We start from the raw sequence: 22,673 nt of genomic DNA on the forward strand, positions 1-22,673 counted from the left end.
GGAGGCCAGAATCTGCTGCAGGATTCCCAACCAATGGGACCTATCTTTGAGACTCTGTAATAGAGTCAGAAAAAAAAACCCTCTCTGCCTGGCAAAAAAAAAAAAAAAAAAAAAGGCTCCAGGTAGTGCATCCCTGGGCACAACTCAGATGATTACAAGCTCGTTCAAGCACCAGGCTGAATTACTCAAAGGCTGAATATGATACAAAGCAGCCCATAGGAATGGCTGTATCACAATATAATTGGTTTAAAAATGAAAGTTTAGGAGGCTAGAGTCAGAAGGATGGATCCTGGAATTCAATTTAATGTCCCATTAGGCTAAAGGGCACTTACCTGCACTATGATAATAAGCAGAGTCAAACGAGCCATAGTGGTCTGAGCACAGTTATGGGTCAGTTATTTCATAAATGACGTTCCCTCTGGCAGTGAATTAATCTGTATTCATCCCGAATCACTCCCACGGGTTGGACTGCAAATTGGGTCTTGACAAAAGGCTTTATGCTGGCAAAGGCCTGCCTGGAATCACTCATCCCACTGGCCTCAGTACTGCAGGAGATCTGGGTTGTGCATTAGAAGCAGCTTGGGAGGGTTCAAAGTATCCACACCACTCACCTCTTGTCTTTTCCATATGCAGCGGGATACACCATCCTGCTGGCCTGAGACTATCCTAACTCCAGCTTCAGATGCCATCAGGTCCAAGGCAGGAAACACTGAAAGTATGTACAGCAGTGAGCCATCTGTATGGCTACTGCTGCTCCCCAGCGAAGGAGGGCTGGGATCCTCTTCTTGGCTATGTACTTGCCCATAGCCACTGGGAAATCTGATGGGGCAATCCAGTTGAGGGGCAGTGCCTAGGAGCCCATGGCTAATGTGACATGACCTAGCAGGGCTGTGTGGCCAGCCTCAGGGACTGCAGTCCTCAAGGCCTTAAACAAGGCCTGAGGAAGCCACTCAGGAGTGACCCCCTGTGTTGCACCAGGGGGTCTGAAAGCCCAGTTGCTCCATCTGTAACAGTGTTGCCAACCTCAGCTGTCTTTTTTCTCTCCTCCCAAGAATGTTCTTTACCAAGAATGGTACAAAAGATGTTTCCCAGGAGCCTATTAAACCCCAGGATGGGTGAGGAGAGTCAGTGAGCTCTTTCTGTACTATCCAATCAAGGCCCTATGCAAACCTTCCCATGTTCCCCCCAACACCACATGGGAGTGGGGCACCCTTTGGAAAATCATCCCTAGCCCTGACAGACCAGGAATCCCAACTGCCATCCCCTCAGCAGTTACATTAGAATGGAGATTTATAAATTTAAATCCTGTCCCTAAACCAACCATTGATTTAAGAAGAAACTTCCTGTAAGAGAATTCATTTCAGGGTTTCTTGTACAATTCTCTGTAGCATCTACAGTGACTGTCAGAGTCAGGGTACTAGACTAGGGGGACCAGTGTTCTGATCTGGTATCACAATCCCTGTGAGAAATAAGCGTGGTATAATGTTAAATAGTAGTTTTTTCAATAAGATCTGATGAGCTATGAGGCAGTGATTCATAGACTGGTAGATTTTAAGGCCAGGAGGAATCATTATGATCATCTTTTCTGACCACCGGTAAAACAAAGGACATAAAATTTTGCCTGTCTTGAGCACAACAACTTCTTTTAGACAGATGTCCAGTGTTCTAGTAAAGACTTCAGGTGACAGAGACTCTACCACTTTCCTTGGTAAGTTGTTCCAATGGTTAACAACTCTCATTATGAAAAGTGTGGGACTTATTTCTTAAGCTGAATTTGTCTAGTTTCAACTGCCCACCATTACATCTTGTTATGCCTTTAATTAAAGAACTCTCCATTGTCAGTTACCTTCTTCCCAGGTAGATGCTTGTAGACCGTGGTCAAGGAACGTCTTCACCTTCTCTTTGATAATCTAAATAGACTGAGCTTCTTGAATCTCCCACTATAACACAGGTTTTCCAGACCTTGAATAATTCTTGTAGCTCTTTTCTGAACCATTTCTGATTTGTCAACAACCTTTTAAAAGTGTGGACATGAGAACTGTTTACAGTATTTTAGTAACGGTCTCACCAATGCCATATGTAGTGGTAATACCATCTGCCAATCCATCCTCTATAGACCTTGTTTATACATCCAAGGATCGTATTAGCCATTTTAGCCACAGTATCATACGGGGTTCATTAGTTATCTACAATGACCCTTTTTCAGAGTCACTGCTTTCCTGTAAGTATGCCCTACATTCTTTGTTCCTAGATGTATCACATTATATTTGGCTGCAGTAGAATGCATATTTGATTGCACCCAGCTTACTAAGAATTCCAGACTGCTCTGTGTTACTACCCTGTGCTTAAATTTTTTTACCCTTCCAATCTACATCATCTACAAATGTTACCATTTTACCAGAAATTATTTTATATTTTCTTCCAGATCATTGATAAAAATACTGAACAGCCTTGGATCCAATAGATCCCTCCAAGGTCCCCGTTAGAGACACCCCATTTGACTGGTTCCTCACTAAGTTACATTTTGAGATTTATGAGTTATCCAGTTTTTAATCCATTTAACATGTGCAATGTTGATTTTTCCATAGTGCTAATATTTTTAATAAGACAATCGAATGGGTCTAAGTATGTTATGTCAACATAGTTATCATTATCAACTAATTTTGTAATCCAAATATTGTGTGTGTATATATATATATATATAATATGTTTGTTTGCCTAGTTTTTACAAATCAATGACATTTAATGACACTGACATTTAATTGTCACTATCCATGCTCATAAAACTGGCTCTGTATGGTAAGGCTTGGACAAGTTACCAGAAAATGGCAATGTCTAACATGGCCTGGTAGTGATTATGTGGGGACAAATTTGGTATTGTTCCTCCTACAAATATGGGATACCATGGATTTTATAGTCACACACAAATGTTTCAGGTAACTCCTTGAAAATTGAGGAGGTATTTTCTGGTGTAGACTTTGTAATAGAACAGCAACATCTGCTTATACTGCAAACTGCAAGGTGCAAGAACACTAACAAAGCACGTCATTTTGTGAAGTGCTAAGGCAAAGTGTGTTCAGAAGTCCCAAGGTCATTCTTGTACTTCACTGCATGGCACCAAATGAAGCTCTCTCTGGTTTAATCAAGATAATCTTTTGGATTAACTGACAATAATTTCCATTAGAAAGCCTGCTAGAAAAGATATATACATATGCTCTTTGAAAACTTTGCTTGGCAATACTGTTTTTTTCTTTTCTTTCTTTGATGTATCTGGAAAAAGTGGAATGCATTAGTGCTATTTAACTCTGCCACTAACCATCAAAAATGAAATAAATGGAAAAGAGCTGACTGTAGTGTTTATTTTCAACACTCTAGTGTCAAGAATTTTTCTTCAAGGGAGGAAATACTAGAGTTTTAAACAACATCCTTGCTGCCATGGTCAATATAGTTTGTTTGAACTATAATGATACTATGTCAGCCTTTGAGACTTTCCAGAGCCAAGTGAACAATATGAGCTTGATCACAAACAAGTACCCTGAAGGCCAAGCAACCAGTTTCAGGTGCATGCCAATAACTAGGAGAGGAGGAAGGGTCTTTTAAAGACATTCATATGGGATAGTCATAGGATTCATAGTCATAGGACTAGATAGGAGTGTTACTGAGGATACTGGATAGCTAGGCACTCAGGCCCAGATCCCCAAAGGTATGCAGGCTCTAACTTCCATTGAAATCTGGGCCTGAAATACCATGATGATGAATCATATTAATAGGTAGACAGCGAGATCGAAAGAGAGGGTAAATGCAGCTCATTTCTGAGCTGTTTTAGGATTTAGATTCAAGAAGACAGAAAAGCAAGTGGGGTGAGATTTTTCAAGTCAGATATTAGCAACGAATGATGCAGAAAAATATTAGCTTAGCACACATGCCATGAAAATCCTCCAACCCCCACAACACCTTCTCCCCTGCCCCTCCACTGAAGGCATTCAGGGACCAGGAAAGAGTGACGTGTAAGCCAAAAGGTTTGAAAATACAGTGTTACCACTGCTGGCATAGAGTGAAACAACAGAGAAGTAAAGTAAATCCTATCAAAAATACCCATTTTCAAGAGGACTTACAGTCAAATGCTCCCTATATGAAAGAGATGGTCAAAAAAGAGAGGAAAATAATTAATTTGAGATTTCAAAATGTTGTTCAACTGGGAAACGTTTCTGCCAGTTCAATAGCCAGTTGAAAAATGGGGAAAGGAGAAGGAATTTGTGAAAATGTTGTTAAAAGTCGAATTCTTTTTTTTTTTACTTTCAAAAATTTGAAATGTTTCTGTCAGTTTCAAACTTACTAAAAGAAATACATGACTATTTCTAAGGACTGTAAGTCCTGATCCTCCAAACCTTACTCATTCAAAGAGTTCCATTTTGAACTATTCTAATGAGTAAGGGTTGCAGGGTCAGATCCATAGTGTATATTTCATATTTGACGGATAGCTTCTTTTAAAAAAAACCACAGATTTTTCAGCTTGCAGGTGATGTTGCTGCATCACGAGCACAACTGACATTAATGTCTGCTCTTGTGGGCCATCTGTGTAGAGGGGAAACGTAATGGGAATGCAGACTGAACTACCTTCTCCGTCTTGCTGCTAATTCCTCTCTCTCTCAAGGCTGAGACACAATGGCAAAGTCTCGGGAGGAAGTTAAAACTCCAGTTACACATAGTGTACCTGTTAAGTGGCTATTTAATGGTATTCAGTCTCTAGGGCTGACTACCCGGCACCTTCTACTAGCATGGAATCTACTTAAAATATTTTTGAAAGATTTCTCTCTGCTTATATTTATCTCTCAGTTCCTCTAGATCTAGATATTACATACAAACCATTATGTGTGTTTGTTTCTGGGAACAGATTGGGTGTGTGTATTGCAAAAGGCTCTATTCACCCTACAACAGTGTGCACCTGCAGATCTGCTCACTTGAAATTTGGTTGGGAAATTGGAGCTTATTTTGCAGAATTGCAGCAAACACTTTACCAATGTCACAAACTGTAGAGAATGAGCCCACAAAAGCACTTGAACTTGCTGTCATTCAACCAGTAAGGCTGCTTTTTATTGCAAGCCTGAATATAGCCATTAGGCTCACAATGAAGAGAAAGCTTTAAAAAAAAACCATGCCACCAAGCTAGTGGGAAATTTCCCAACATGAGAGCCAATGGACTACATAAAGCATCAGATAATAATCAGTCCACCATAACAGCGTCATCATTATCATGTTCTTGATAGGGAAATGGGTGGTTGGATGTGATGCAAGCGCAAAACTGGACTATACCAGTGAGACTGAGATAATGACAGTGAGAAAGAAAAAAGAGAAAGCTGTTCTGGGTGACAAATCATCCCTTTCTGGGCCAAATTCTGGAGCCACTGAAGACCATGCAAAGATACCCATTGACTTCAGTGGGACTTGGATCAGGCTTTATCAGTGTCGTTTTCGTTTTCTGATGATTTACCTAGTTTATTCTGCCAGCCACGCAGAGTGAAATTCAGAATGACAGTAAAGCAAAAAGTCACACTACATCTCAGACTGTTTTCTTCTTCTTCTTCAGGAGTTCTTGTGTTTTCAGTGAGGTGAGTTAAGAAAATCTAATAGAGGACCTAATAGAGATTCCCCTCCTCTTCCCTTCAAATTAAATACAAAGGGTGGAACTTTTTCCATATTAAAGGCTCTAAGTTGTGTTAACACAACAAAAGTGAACAAGGAGAGTCTGAAACCCACTGGAGCCAGAATCTGGACTCAGTGACACTCGTAACTGCACTGAAATCATTAGGGGTCATGCCAAAGCAGTTCTCAGTGCACATGTGAGGTGCTACCCGTCTGCTCACCTGATCCTGGATATTTTCAGGGGCCAAACTGGAAATTTGCACCAGGAGATAGGACTGTTGCAATACTCTTTGGGTGCTGCTGTCTGGCACTATCCCTTCCCCATCCCAGAATGTCCTCTTTGCTGCTGGTGGTGGTGAAATCTACAGATGCTGCTTTAGTCTTTGCCTGGTACGTAGACCTCATGCTGGCCCTTTGCATGGGAAGATTTTTTGGGCTGATTGAAAGAAAAAGCCACGATGTATTTTGTGAAATAGTTCAGAAGAAACTAAAATGTTTTTGTTTCAATCAAACGCTTGTATGAAAATTTTAATTTTTTGTCGATGGTCATTTACATTTTCTTATGGTGGGGAGGTGTGAGGAACACATTTTCTCTCACCTTTGTTTCCTGCCCCCCCATTTTACAGTGGAAAAAAATGGGGGAGGGGGAGTGAGAGATGAAAGACAGTGGGATTTGCCCTACTAAGACAAAATTTGAAAAACTTTGGATATTTTTTCTTTCAAAAATGAAAACTTTTGGTTTGGCTGAAAATCTGTTTTTCATCGAAAATCCTTTAAAAGAAAAATATTGATTACTCTAGTGAATCTCACTTGAAATGAAAACTTATTTACTGATTGAGTCCCAACCTTCCTAACTGGTTGGTCTCATGCTTTCCAGAAAAGTTATGACCTGGCAGCTTTCTCCATAATTAGTTAATAAATACTGTCCTTGAGCTATAGGTCTTTTCAGTTCCTGCAGATTTACACAGGTGTGGCAGAATTTGGCCACTTGCCTCTAGGGTCTGTTGAAGAAATAGCAGGAAACTTTTGTCCTGCATAAGGAAAAATGGGCTATGTGAGACTTCAGCTTGGGGAATCCTGAATTGTTGGGGGCTCTATTACCAAACTGCAGCACAGGAATTGAGTCCAAGTGTTTAGGTAGACAGGGCAATCAGCTGAAGGACTGTACATAAATGACAGGTTTCAGGGTAGCAGCCATGTTAGTCTGTATTCGCAAAAAGAAAAGGAGTACCTATGGCACCTTAGAGACTAACAATTTTATTTGAGCATAAGCTTTCGTGAGCTACAGCTCACTTCATCGGAATGCATCCGAAAGCGTATGCTCAAATAAATTTGTTAGTCTCTAAGGTGCCACAAGTACTCCCTTTTGTACATACATGGATACTGTGCCTGTACATACCTGGTGCCTAAAACTCATTTTCATTCTCTGCCCTCTCAGACTGAGGCTGTCATATCAGTGCCAAGTTAGACAAGTTTATAATATGTATTATGTACCTTGGAATTTGGAGGGTGCTAATTCCACTCAATTTAACAGTGTTACTTTGGAGGACAATGTGTTCTAACCTAGAGTGAAATGCCCATGCATGAATCAGCTTGTTTAAATCTGTCACAGGAAGAACTTAAATAAATAATTGTCTACATTAATTCAAGATTTTTTGTGACTTCCAGACAGTGAGGGGGACACAGGAAAAAAGAAACAAGCCAAGAATATCTGGAAATTAAAACTCCTTTCCAATGGATGATTTCCCCATGGTAGAATGAAAGTTTTATGGCTAAGTTGCTGGACTATGACTCTGGAGATACCGGCTCTATTCTTGGCTGTGCTGCAGCCTTCCTGTATGACTTGGGGAAAATCGCTTACCTTCTTTCTGTCTTGCTGTAAAATGTGACTCTTAATTCACTAATAAATGAATGTTTAAGAACTTTGGACATAAAGTTTTATAGAAGTTCAAAGGAATATTAATAGAGCAAAGTGAAAAATTCACAGTGAATAACCTCCTTGACAAATATAGCCTCTCTTTCTGGTCAGGTGATGTCCTGTAATTTAGCCATTATTAAGATGTGAGGTGTGTGTGTGTGTGAGTGGGTGGGTGGGTGGGTGTATGTATCCAGCATTTCTTTTTATCATAACTGTACACATTAACCATGAAGAGTTTCCTTGTGACCAGTTCTGAGCTGCATTAGTTGTGATTGGTCACATAAGCCATCAGATATTGTTTCTCAGCCCTGACTGGATGAGCACAACTCCTGCAGTTGGGAGGAAGGTATTTGAATCTCTCTGGGAGAAGTAACAGATGAGGGAATTTTAGAACATTTAAATCCTTTTCCTTTCTGGGCCATACATGACTTCTCCAGGGCAACATTCGGAGAAAATTAGGCTACGGTAAAATATACTGGCTGTGCATCCAGCTCATATTTAACTTATTGTCATCACTTCCACATAAAGTAGCTGCCTATCTGTGTGTGCAACTCTAGCAACAAAGGATGAAGTCAGATTCTTCTTGGGCTCATTAAGGGTTTAGTCCATAGTCCTGTGTCAAGCAGTCAAGTGGTGTGCGCAATTGTGTAAAATATACCACTTCTGGAGAAAATGTGCACCATTGAAATTAGAATGAATGGGCTATCATTGATCACACATGCTTTTAAAGAGCATGCAATAGTACTGTATTTGTTTAATTTTTCTCTGCTCCAATATATAGGGTAAAGCCACGATCAGCCAAAACTGAAGTCGCTGGGAGTTAGCCGGAGTAAAAATTGAGGATGTTAGGGTTTGGGCCTCGTATTTTAAAATAAACCTTGCTAAAGATGTTTTCTTTTCTCTTGTTACTTAATTACACATGCTGGCTCATTCACAGTAGAACATAAGAATGGCCATACTGAGTCAGACCAATGGTCCATTTAACTCAGTATCTTGTCTTCCAACAGTGGCCAGTGCTTCAGAGAGAGTGAACAGAACATAACACTTATCGAGTGATCCATTCATTGTTATCCAGTCCCATCATCTGGCAGTCAGAGTCTTAGGGACGCCCAAGGCGTGAGGTTGTGTCCCTGACCATCTTGGCTAATAGCCATTGATGGACCTATCCTCCAAATGTATCTAATTCTTGTTTGACACCAGTTATACTCTTTTTGAGCCCACTAATACACTGGCAATAGGCTACACCCCACAGACCCAAAAGGAAGAAATAATTTACATTTGGTCCTCAGGAGCAAACCTGACATCAATGGTAGTGTCATACGAGCACAGCATGCAGAATACACAATATAGAGCTGCACTGGCAGTAAGAGAAACACATAATCATGGCCTATTTGTTTATTTTCATTCAGGAGGACAGGATTTGAGTGAGGAAGCAAGTTTGATTTTGTGCCAACCCGTGAGAAGAAGAAAATGATACATTTACTAGGAGGCCAACTGCAGGATATATAAAGTGCAAATAAGTATTGGATGAAAATTGGGGCCTGGTCCTACAAATATTCTGTGCATAGGTCCTCAGTGGAGACACACTTGATTTATTGTGCAAGAGAGGAAATGGAGTGCTTGATTTATTGTGCAAGAGAGGAAATGCCCAATTCATTTACAAGGGAGAAAATAATGAAAAGGCGTTAATCTAGTTTATGTGCACTTTAGGACCTATCAGGAATAATTAGGAATGTTCTATGAGGTAGTCACCTTTGTTATAAGGGGTATGTTACATAGAATACAAACGCAAAACATACAGAAATAACCATACCGGCTGTGCCTATTCTGATTCTATTGTAGTATTCTGTAACTTACTCACTGAGTTTAAAACAAAAGTCTGCCATATAAATGGATGCTCCAAGAGTGTAGAGAAAGCTGATCTAGTCAAGAACAGGTCATATATAGCCTTAGTATCAGCTGTAGAGTACATGCCATTATATCATAATGCCATTTTATCCCTCATGATCATTGATCAGTGCTAATGATCAAAGTTTGCATAGCAGCCAAAAGAATCATGAGACAGTAGATATTTATGGCTTATGGCCAATTCTGATTACTCTATAGCAGCTTTCCCAGTGTTCCATAGTTTGATTGATGTCATTGGCATGCTTTAGCATTCAAAATATATCAAATACATTTGCTCTGCTTTGAACATGAAAGAGAAGTAAAACACACATAATTTAAGAAACCAGCAAAGTGGGGGAGATAGGGAATACACATTGCTGCATGTCCCTTGGCAAGCAAGTGCCCATTCAACATTTGGCAATACAGTGCGTGCATGCAAATTGCAAAGCATCCTCTTTAATACAGGGCTTTACTCCCACAGTAAGAATGTTGCTATTCAAGGGGGCTGATAAATGAAATCAGAGCTGCATAAACTGCAGAGGAAAGGAGGACTGGAGCAAGAGACAGCTGAGCAGGGTGACTGCTTTACAAGCAGAAACCTTTCAGTTCCATCAAGCAGAAGATGTGAAAGGCCCAAATGCAAAGACACCAGCATCCCACCCCCTTTGATACCAATCCTAATGGAGTGCTAGTCACAGATGTAAATATATTACAAAGCTAAAATGCTCACTTTTTTCCTTCCTTTTTGGAGAGTCTGTATTTATCAGGTTTAACTAGTTAATAATGGTTCTGCCCTTTCTCAGTGTATGCCATCAGGGATATAGTTGCAGTGGAGACAGCTGTGCATAGTGAATGGGCAATATTAGTTTAAGATATCTATAGAATCTCTAGGATCAATCCTGCAAGGTGCTGAGCACCTGGTTGAAAGTGCTGATGGCACTTAACTCCCCTAGAAGTCAATGTGGTTGGGCACGATTTGGCCGAAGTCTTCAGAACCTTACCTTGCTCATGCAAGTAGCCCTGTTGAGACCAGTGAGACTGATAGAAAAGTCATCTGGTGGTTAAGGCCCTGGCCTAGGCCTCAGAAGTTCTGAGTTCAATTTCTGCCTCTAGCAAGGAAGTTGTGTGAGCTTGAACAGGCCAGTTAATTTTTCTGAATCTTAGCTCCCCATCTGCAAAATAGGCATTGCCTAATAGTTTCTTTGTCTGTCGTGTCTATTGAGTGCGTAAGCTCTGTAGCTCTTAAACACTCTCTCATCCTGGATGTATATATAGTGTCTAGCACAAGATTCCTGATCTGTAATAGTATGGCTTATCTGAGGAAGGTCGCTTATTGGAGCAAGCCATGGAAAACTTTCTCTCCCTTTGAAAAAGTCATTATCCTTTTTTGCAGTGTCTAATGTTTTCTTTTAAAGTTGCTTTTCTTGTCATCTTGCAAACACAAGCTCTGTTGGTTAACAGAGCAATCTGTACATTTGAATTATTTTTTTGTTACCACTTTAAAAAAAAGAATTTTAATTGCTGTGTATGTTTAGAACAATACAGTTCGACCAGTGCTATTAATTTTCTACAGTGAATTATTGGTATAGGCTGAACGTTAAATTCTAGGCACCTGAATGGATCATCAAACTCTTCTACCACATAATGACTCTAAATAATCATATTCATCATAATTAGTAACATTAAAATAAATACTTGCACCTTGGAACATTAGTAATAGTAATCTTGTCATCTTCCTTGAAAATTACTAGACCCAGTTATTTTTCACAATGGGATGCAGATATACCAGAGAACTATAATTAAAATATTAATTGCATGTTTGATAGAGTTTTGACTATCATTATTATATTATCATTGGTCTCATTATTATACTTTCAGTATATTACCTTGTGCATATTTTGTGTTTGTTAAGGCATTGAAAAGAAGATCTGGTCTTCTGAAAGAAACCAATGTATATGAGAAAGAATAGTGTCTGTGAATCAGATATCAGGAGGGAAAACATAGGGCTCAGAATTTGGTTTAAATGGTTTAGTCCTATTCATTACTGTGCTGAGAGCCAACACAAGGTTTATGCGCCACTTAAATCTTCAAAATTGGACTTAAAGTGCTGCATAATGGTGAATTTCGCCCAAAGAATTGAAACGAAAACAAGATTAGTTAGCTGGAGCAGGGGATCCAAGCTTTAGTGAATGCATGTGGTTGCCACTGACCTACAAGGGAGACCTTTCTGCATATCAAAGGGCAAATATAACCCTGTGGGTGTCAAACAGGTGAATATAAACAAGGGGCAAGCATCATAATATGATGATTAACAATGACAATGTACAGGTTATTCAAAATAATGACACTTTTAATAAAGAAGAGTCAGGGACTCTTAATTACCTGTCTGCACATTGATGTTCTGCAGATGTAAATAAGTTGCCATTGTTTGAAAATTTGGTCTGAAATGATTTGTGATAAGTTCATTAAAGGAAGCGTTGGCTATGTATAACTTCAGAACAGGATATATATGAAGGGACAAAAATCTTGATGGCTCTGGTGGTAGGTAAAAGTTTCTAAAGAAAAACATAGAAAATTGCATGTATATTTTCACTAGGCTCCATTCCGCATGGTTCCTTCAACTCCCACTGACTTCATGGCGTGATGAGGGCACTCAACATATCACAGGATTGCTCAGTACCTTGCAGGAATGGGAAGTCAGTGGGACTCAAGGGTACTGAGCTCCTTACGAGAGTGTTCAGCCCTAGAGGATTAGTCCTATAAAAATAACTTTTCTAGCATTACACTTTTGCAAGTTTTCAACATCCCGCCCCCACTTATCATAGAACATCAGGGTTGGAAGGGACCTCAGGAGGTCATCTAGTCCAACCCCTGCTCAAAGCAGGACCAATCCCCAATTTTTGCCCCGATCCATAAATGACCCCCTCAAGGATTGAACTCACAACTCTGGCCTTAGGAGGCCAATGCTGGAACCACTGAGCTACCCCTCCCCCTCCATGTTTGAAGCAGTTTGTTGAGACAAATAGTTTGCCCCATTTTAAAGATGCATTAAACATTTCTTCAGTTCTCCCTTAATTCATTGACAGCCTTTCATATACATTTACCCCCAAATGCCCCATGAAATTGAAATAATGCAGCAACAAAGTCAAGGACCAAAAGACAGAGAAATTTAAGATATATTTGGCAAGGGTGAAGAATTTTATGTTTTCAGAGGAAATGTGACATTGAGATGGACAGATGCGGGAAAGTTCTTATATGGGGCAGAAGAGTCTCCTACTAAGAATGCACGAAGAGACTGGGAATAATGTTTGCAGCTGCATTCATTTAAAAAGTTACAAGGTATGTCAGTTTGCATACATCATAAACCAGGATTGGAAAAAAACCCATAAACTAGTTCCAATTCTTTTGGCTTGTTCTAGCTTCTTCTACTTCTATAGTAACAACCTCCTCAGTATAAACTCCTGCTTGAGAGAGGATGTTAGTGTGGTGTATTGGTGAGCGAATGGGAGTCTAGAAAAGTGAATGGAAGCCAGGAGAATGTGGTTCTATTTCTTACTGCCCTTCAAAGTACCGTAAAACCCTCAAGTGAAAGTACCAAGTGTTGATAATCACATTAAGGTGGCATTCAAACAGAGAGTTTTCACTGCCTACCCATTATACCTTTATTAGGATGGTGGAACTTTTATTCCTCCTTTTCCTGGGCAGACAGATTTCGCAGTCAAACCAGGTCAAGTCTGATGTACTGCTTTGCCACCTGGAAAGTAATTTGCTTTTCGAAGTAGGCAGCAATAATAAAACCTTATCACCTGCTTCAAATCAGATATCACCAACCTGGTGGTAAATAAAACCTTATCACCTGCTCTAAACCAGATAGCATGAATGTGGTCACACTAGTATTTCTTTTTTGTTCTAACCCCCTTTGCTGGTTTTACTGAGCAATTTCAGTGAGTTGGACTAGTTTTCTCCCACATGGACTTTAGATATTTCAAAAATGTTGGGACACTGTGGAGGTATCTCCTTAATCTCCGTAATCGCATCCTATGGGCCCTTCAGATGCCTCCCATAAAGTGACTACAATAGGGAGAACTTTGTGGGTGACTGGGTCACTGCCATGTATGATGTATGGCAGTGTCTGATGCTTTGGATCCTAAATAATGCACTGACATTTTGAGCCTCCTTTTTCATAGCTAGCTCTACTAAACCACATGACTGAGGATAGTCAGCATGAATGTGAGTGTTCTGGTACTCTCTCAGCAGATTGGAACTGGACCTGGTTGCATGAACTTTGCCAAAGATCTTGACAATTTATTTAGCTACTACCACACCATATAGTTAACTAGGTTTATTTTGGATGGTTTCAGCTTTCTAATGATGCATCAGGCCTAGGTCACTGCCAGATGAGAGAGGCCCGGTGATTTATTCTAATATGATAATTCCCATATTTTAAAATCTAACCAAAGCTACTCAGTTATGACATCCTTCCTCGGGGATTTTAAAATCTGAGTTTCGAAAGCAAGTTCTCTATATGTTTGTTTGTTTGTTGATTGAGGTTTCTTTGTGGAACAGACATACGCTTTCTGATTATGTTGAAGATAAAGACTTTCTGGATGTTAGAACTGGTATGACTTGAGGCCTGCACTTTGCTGAGGATCGTCTGTGGACCTAATAAAACCTCGATGAAAAATTCACCTCTGTGAAAGCTTTTCTTAAGATCTGCCTTGTCAGTGAGGCCTATGATACTTGCTTACTTGGAATCAGCATGGACAGGGTATGTTGTTGAAACAGTCAAATGAATTTTCTGTCTTTCTGACAATCAAGAAAAAAAAAAAACCCTCAAGTTCTGTACTTAGATTATTTTGTTTGCTGTAAAATAGGAACTTGTTGGGAAGTAGAAGATCACTGTGGTGCTCTCTGAACCTTATTTTTGGATGATATGATTTATTATTTAAAGTTAGATGAAAAGATCATCACATCAGCATCTCCCGCAACTCCTATGGAAGCTTCAGCTTACTATATGAAAAATCTTAAGATCCCCTCCCACCCCCACCCCCAGGTGCTACTGCTGACTACTGGCGCTTATTGGGATCATTCCTTGACTCCTCATAAACAGCATTGTGGAGGTGTGTTGAATAGCAATATTGCATATAAAACCATCTTTACCATCAGAATAACAATGGAGAGCCCTGTAGATATCAGAGTTCTAAAAGTTTTCCCAATGCTTTAATAAGTACAGAGCTGCTGTAACGATTCCTGAATTATTCAAAGCCATAATTTGCAATAGCTAGGCTTGAGTTGCGGAAGGTGTGCTTTTAAGGCTTCAAGGGTCATTTCAGATATTAAAAATTGGTACTGGGGATCTAGATTGCTAATCGCACAATGGCAGAAATGTTGAATAGTGCCATAGAATAGCTAATAATTTAACAGGACCTGGCAAATGCCAACGTATCTCGTTTTCAGAATGCAGGAGGTTTAGCACCACTTTCCATGCTGAATAAAGGGGTGCAAAAAAAAAATCCCCCGGTGTGCATTTCAAGCATGCACTGGGAGAAAAAGAGGAGCAGAACACATGTGGAATAAATTAGGTTAGACTGCCAGTACCCAACCTCTCCAATCAAGTTATAATTGTAATTTTGTCATGAGAGCAGGGGTGTCGACGTTTTACAAGGGGGAAAAATATTTACAGAAAAATATTATGCTTTTCATTTGATAGTAAAAGTAATTATTGCAAAAGGACCCATGAAATATCTTGAAGACAGTCACCCTCCCTTTAATAAGTCCTTGTGGCAGCTAAGTGGGGATCAGGAGTATTCTTTATCAGGTTTGCATTCAAGTAGTACTAAATATATGCAGGTACGAATTAAATAGTATCTGAGTTTAATTAAAATTATATATAAAAAAAGGAGAAGAATGGTTGGTAGACTGCTCTACTGCATTTTAACCAGTAACCTCAGACCCTAATTAGAAATGCTTTTCATATCTCCTCCATGCAAGGGCTTAATCTGACGTGAGTCTGCGAGTGAAGGCTTGGGGGACCAGTGTTAATTCTGCATTCGATCTTGGTTTGTATGGAGGCAGGCAATGCTGATTGACCGAGTCGCAGCACAGATCCCATGACCTTGCTGGGATTTTCATGTGAGGTGTTAATTGAGAGGGTGGGTTAATCTTTGAGCATCATTGTCCCCGAGCTGAGGACAAAGTTTGTGCTCTCTGTTTCCTTACTCAACGGTATATTTGATCCCTACCTCGTATCCCCTATGACCATTTAGTAAGTCTGCAGAAAATTCTCTTGATAAATTTATTTGTGGAGGATTATCTCTTGCTGTGTTGTTTGATTTTCTGATCTTTTTTAGGGGGGAAGGAGTGGCTAACCCAAATTAAACCCAAAATATCCTTCTTTTTTATTATTTTCCCCTAGTCCCTCAAAGAGACTGTCATATGGGGTAGGGGGATGACATCTTGAGATAAATTATACTATAGAGAACTAGAAAGCATAAAGCAAACTAGGAGGCATGATTTCAAAGTTATTTCATCTAAGTGCTGAGAAAATATAAGCTCTTTTTATTGCTCCTGAGTGGAAAGCCTAAAATAATTACAAAATCAAAGAGATATTACAGGAAACAGAGCTTTTATAATAATATACAGTTTAGAGTTTTCATACAGGACGTGTGGAATGTAAGAAAAGACAGCCCATTACTTTTGCTTTTTTATAAATAATGAATGACTTTTTTTTTTCCCATGTGTTGTTGTACAGGCCTGTCATTTCCAGTGTGAGGAGTAAATTTTTACTCCAGTCAGGATTAATGTTTACTGGCTGACCTTAAATATGACTCCCAAGTGAGCAGGATGGTAGTTAAAAGAAGCAGAAGTAATGGAGCTCACCCAGGAAATGCTGTGAAACAGTGCTAAAAAAGCACAAATGATAGCTGTCCTTGACATGCAAAGAATTTCTGTTATTTGTTTCATTACACCAGCTGTAGATGAGTTTAATTACAATGCTTCAAAACCCAAACCATTTTTGGAGTCGTTTCTGAAAAGCGCAGGCAACTCAGTCAAACACACTGTATTGATAGTCCTCTTGCAGATCCACCCCCTGCAGTGCAGAAAGGCGAGGAGGGAAGCACCAGCCTGCAACCTGCTGGTGATCACACAATGGGAAACTGTGAGGTGTCTATGGAGTATTGAGAAGGAGGTGGGCATCTATGTTTGGATGAGACTGGGAAGGCTGTGTGCAGTAAAAACAGGCACCTTTATTGCCATGTGCCAGATTCGGTGCTGACATAAACCCCATGCAACTCTTTAGGGCTGAATTTTGCTCTCGCTTTTACTGGTATCATTCAGTGCCACTCCAGCGAAGGCATGGGTGTTGCTCTACATTGACACTGGTATCACTGAGAATAGAATTTGGCCCTTTGACCCCTGCGGCAAGTTACTTGGCCCAATAACTCTGAAGTTGTTCTAAGTTTCACCCTGCCAAAATATCTAGAAGGCAAAATTGCAATTTGAGGGGGGCCTTTCTGCAAAAAGTGCCTTTGTGGCCTGATTGCTGTGCATTAGAGTTGTTAATCATATCAGCATTTTGGCCGTAAAATAGACTTGTGTGGACTGGAGCAAAGCCCTCTGCTGTTTGATTTAATTGTAGAGAGTGTTATTAAAGGGAATTAATAATCAAAGTATGATCTTAACATTTTAAAGGCTTTCATAATAATAATAATACTAATAATAAGAAGTAATTCTGCCTTTTAGGATGTTATTGATAGTTCTCTTCCCTGCTGCCTTGTTGTTAGGGCTTTTTCCCTCCCAAAATTCTACTGCAAACTAAAAACAGGATTTATTATCCAGGGCTATGCCCATATTTTGAAAATTAAGTCAAGGATTTTTCAGGAAGGAAAATCTTGTTCCACTCATCTTTTTGGGAGAAAGGCCAACATAAAGTAGAAAAACAGTAATGTGCCATGTAGGAGGGCAGGGAAAGGATTTTGTGAGCAAATAAAGGCATGCCCCCTCTATTGGAGAACCATTTAAACTGTACGGGGGGCGGGGGCAGTAGCATGTTATGGCAGGCTGGGAAGCTATGGGACAAGACTTGGAGATGCATCGCTATCTGATCCACTGGCTACTGCTTCCTGGGGATCATAGGGTCAAGCAGAGTGAGTGCTGCAATAGCTGCTGCTGAGTGGCTCCTTATCCACACTGAGGCCTATCGGAGAAGATGTCTTCCAGACCTGGGTGAAGGACAGAAATTCCATTTTGTGAAGGCTTTTGAGATTGTGAAATTTGGCTTATTTTCTAGTTGATATGAAACAGGAAAATATTAAAATTCTCCACAAAGGAAAATTCTAATTTGTTTGATTTTTGTTTTTGTTTGTTTCAGATCAGTAGGAATGTTCTTGTTTCAATTTTGATATTTTCTTATTTGATACATATTATAAAACAAACATTTTAATAAAGTAAACCAAAGTGTCTTTGAAAAATGAAATATCAAAACTTTTTGTTCTAAAATGTTGAAATGGGACTGTTCAACATTGTAACTCTTTCCCCTGTTTTTTTCTCCGAAATGACTTTTCAGCAAAATTAACACAATTTCATATTAGCCAGGTTGGGCAGGGATGGTGTTCCTAGACTCTGTTTGCCAGAAGCTGAGAATGGGCGACAAGGGATAGATCACTTGATGATTACCTGTTCTGTTAATTCCCTCTGCGGCACCTGGCATTGGCCACTGTCAGAAGACAAGATATTGGGCTAGTTGGACCTTTGGTCTGACCCAGTATGGCTGTTCTTATGTAAATATTTCAATTTCAATGGAACTGCATTCTCCAACTGAAAAAAGTTCTGTCAAAGATCTTCCCTCTAATTCTTCCCCCTATTGCCTAGTAAGAAGAGCACCAGCATAGAGCCTGCTGCTTCAGATCTACACTAATTTACCAGGATTTGGGGCCTTTCTGCAAAATATGCATTTATGACCTGATTGTTTTGCATTAGAGCTGTTGATGACATCAGGATTTTAGCAGTAAAATTGGCTTATGTAGGAAGCAGAAAAGCCCTCTGCTGTTTGAGTTAATTGTAGAGAAGTGCTATTAAAGGGATATTCTTAATAATCAATGTGATCCTCTTAACATTTTAAAGGCTTTAATAATAATAATTAATAATAGTAGTGTATTTAATCCCCTTGATAACCTGTGTCTAAATATAACTATACTATTTTCACAAATTTTGGTTGAATTAGAATACATAAATTATGTTCTAAGCCAGTTAATGCTCTCACATAACTTCAGGCCAAACAGTGAGTTCCTTACTGAGCTTCAACCAAGGCTACTTTCCACTGACTTCAGAGGAAGTTTCTCTGGGTGAGAACTGAGGACTGCATGTGGATCTCCCCCCTCCAGTGATGGGGGAAGGAGTTTAGTTACCCTCCACAGAACGATTCTCTCTCCCCCGACCTCCAATGGACACCATAGAGGTCACCTCATGCCATTGATATAAGCTACAAGCTGCTGTGGGGGAAGAGGAGGAATGGGTCGGGAGAGGACTGAGGAGGATGCATATTGGTCATTCTCCAGTCAGATGGAGATTCATGGGAGAACATCATATAGCCCGAAGCAGGTCCCAATCATGACACGACCAGGAGAAATCTCTGTCAGTGCTGCTCCTGGGATCTGGAGATAGAGGAGGAAGGGGTGTTGAAGATGAGAACCAGTGTGGGCTTCTGTATGGAGGACCACTGGGATCCAGGCTGGTCACAGATGATCTGCTATGCCTGGGGATGAGTCCTGTGCCCTTTTCTTCAAAGGAACAACCCTCCTTTTCACCCAGAAGTAAGAGAGAGAATCTTTACTCATCAGTGCTTTCTTTACATATTTGTTCCTAACTGATCAGCGAAATTTTCCCCACACCATTCTGGACAAAATACAAACTATCTTGTAAAGGATGACTTAGCCAGCTTGTTTCCTGAGATGTTATCTCCTTACTCCCTTTCCCTCCTGCTTGGTATTAGAAGGGCTTTAACCCTCCCACAACTCTATTGCAGACTAAAACCATTATTTAATATGAATAGGAATCTCATTTTGCATAGCATGCTACCACATCAGGGTTAAAATACAGCAGGGCAAGCCTAAGGAAGCTTACTTACTGTATATTTCATCTACTTGTGATGTACCTTGCCTTTAAGTAATAACAAAGGGCTTCATTAGCGTGCTAATCAACTCCCTCACCTTTGAGACCTAAAGTAATCAGGTATTTCAGATGCACATCTATAAGACTGAGCCTACGGATACTACAAGGGGGAAAAAAGATGTCTTTAAGTAAACCCAGAGAAAGGATGCAGCTTCTGTAGCTAACCGCTTCCAGTACAGTGTTTTGCTGCTTAATTCTCAGCCCAGCTTTCAAATTAAAGTTTTACTTTGGCTTCTTGCAGAAAAAGGTTTTGGACGCTGGGTAAACAGAGCCTCAGCCTGCACGAAAGGGATTAAGCAGGAGAGCCAAGAGTGGAAGGGAAAATGAGGATATGACAGAGGCCACAGTGAGTTCAAACAAAATTTGGCCTGCAGAATGCAGGAGAAATCCCACTGGTGACAGGTGCCATCTTGTGGGTCATTCTGCCACTCTGCCTCCTGCCACTTTTTATAACGAGAAAAGATAAAGGAGGACTGGATTCTTAGAGGCTTGCAATTGGAAAAGTAATTCAAAGAGATGTGAGCATGGCTGGCTTCAGGGTTTGCATGATACTGTAAACATCAATACTTTGCTTGTCAGCATTCTATGCTATTTAAGAACTTTAAAGTAGGCTATAAATAGGGACACTGCGCGTGTCTAAAAACATGTAATCGTAAATAGTACAAATGATAATCAAATTATTTTTACTTTATACTAATGCAAATAAAATATTCATGCATAATGTAGGCCCGGGAAAGGTTACAGTCTTCAAATTGTGCTAATTAAAATATAATAGCACCAAGAAGTATATGTAAGAGTTACTAATGTCCATATTTTTCCTCTTCTCTTGAAGATTTTATCTTTAATGCACAAAGGACCCACATAAAAATGCACTGGTTAGCTGATATTGAAGCACTGTTCCGTTCATGAAATTGTTTAAACACTGTGCAAAAAATAACATTAACAATTACTGAGATATAAAGAGTCTCTCTCTCTCTCTCTCTCTCCACACACAAATATTATTATATACATTATTATATACATTTATATACACACACATTATACATATAAAATATGGGATGTGTGAATATTAGAGGGGAATCCAGTGAATGTGTGTACGTGTGTGTATTAAAGGGGAACTCAGTGTTTTAGGTATGAGCATGACAATTTCAGGAGAAAATAAGAACTTTATTTTTAAACAGGTTTAACTGTTTTATTAGGTACCACTAAAATAATATTTATGCCAGAGATAACGTTTTTTTTTATACAGTGCTAAAATCAGATCCAAGGTATACTAGATCAGAATTTGGCTTCAGAAATCACATGTTGTAGGCATGTTCGGAGTAGAACCAGACAAATGTTGCAAAAATGTTCCTGTGAATATTTATTTGGATTTTTAAATGAATTTTCTCTGACCATGCTCATGCCCATGAATAGAAAGTGTTCACTTCCCATGATAATTTATGCAGTTGAGTTTTACTTGCACCACTAAATGCTAATAAATAAAGCAAAGTTTAAGCTTGTACAATTTTAAACAATTTTAAATTCACTGTAGTGGAACTTACATGCCAAAAACCAAATAAGAAGAGATATAAGCTCAGGCAGTTAGGGAACAGAAACAATAGCATGTGAATGATTGTGGCCAATCACAGCTAAGTAAGCTCAAATAACAAGCTGATCAGGAAAGGAAATTCACAAAAAATATCAAGTAATTTTGCATGACGAATAAAACTGAAAATAAGTGTGATCTCTTTCTGGACATTCCTCAAACAGTAAGAGAGGTGAAAATAATCCATGATTCACTCATCCTTGGTTTGGGATCAGCATATGAGGCCTGATTCCTAACAACAGAGCATAATTTGTGAACTAAAAAGGTGAATTCGGCCTGAATTTTATTTCGATACCTGCCTTTAGAAAGATGACATAAATGCTGTTGTGCTTTAATGGAAGCTCACTCTGCAGCACTCTTTTCCTACTCATAAATCATTCTGGGGCTTCAGTGTGCTGAGAAACTTTCCAATGTACATTTCACTCAGCTATTCATGAACTAAAAAAAAAAAAAAAAATCGTAAAACTTCTCTATAGTTAATTGTGACATTTTAATAGAGAGAGCTTGAATTCTTTTACAGGGTTATGAAAACAAATTAATGTTAAATATGACATTTTTCTTTGGATTTATGACATATCCCTCAGTCGCACCCCCACACACAACGCATACAAAAGGAGGTATTAATGGAAAAACAGAGATGTTGTGTGTTCCGTTATGAACAAGCTTTGTGATCTCATCCTAAGGTTTTATCCAAGCTTGAACCATCTGGCTCTGAGCTGGGTGAAAGCATGGCAGCTATCCCCCAGAATTTCAGTGTCAGGGAAAGGGGGCAGAGTGCCTTTACTTAATGCCAACCTCTCTTTCCTCCCCTCGACAACCCGGCTATAAAGACAGGAGTCACACACTGAAAAGCATACCAGGCATTTTTAAACAAAACCCTGACATTTCCTCAGCATTTCCATAGCTAAGGCTTCCCCCCCCCAACCCCCCGCACCTTTCAATCAAATAAGGCACCCGCGCTTTCATGCCTAGTGCAAAGAAGGAAGGGGGGGGAGGAAAAGTTGGCAATTTAATTCAAACAAAAGAAGCTTGAAATCTATAAGCACAGCAACTCTGAGGCTTCTGGCAAATAGAATTCTAATTAGTATGCTGCTATTTTTCTTTTAGACAGATGAGGGATGCCCCCTATTGACTCTAGCAGGCAGGCTGGTTTAAAAAAAAAGGGGGGGGTAGGTGGGGGCTAGCCAGCAAACACTGCAGATTGCAAATTATATTGCAAACCCTGCCAAGTCCCAGCTCTTGGCATCAGATTTTTAATGACACCCTGGAAAAGGGAAAAAGAAGCCCTCAGCTAAGGGATAAAAATGAGGGGTTTTACACTGTGATAAGTCTTTGCTCAAAACCCAAATGGCCAAGCACACATTAGGGTTTTAAAATATTCATAGATAGAAGTGAAAATGAGGATATGAGGATGTACATTTGTTGCTTGGTCAATTGACAACTCATTCTGCATATTAATAAAACGGA

Source organism: Eretmochelys imbricata, chromosome 10 (assembly GCF_965152235.1).
Source record: "Eretmochelys imbricata isolate rEreImb1 chromosome 10, rEreImb1.hap1, whole genome shotgun sequence".
NCBI classification, from domain to species: Eukaryota; Metazoa; Chordata; order Testudines; family Cheloniidae; genus Eretmochelys; species Eretmochelys imbricata.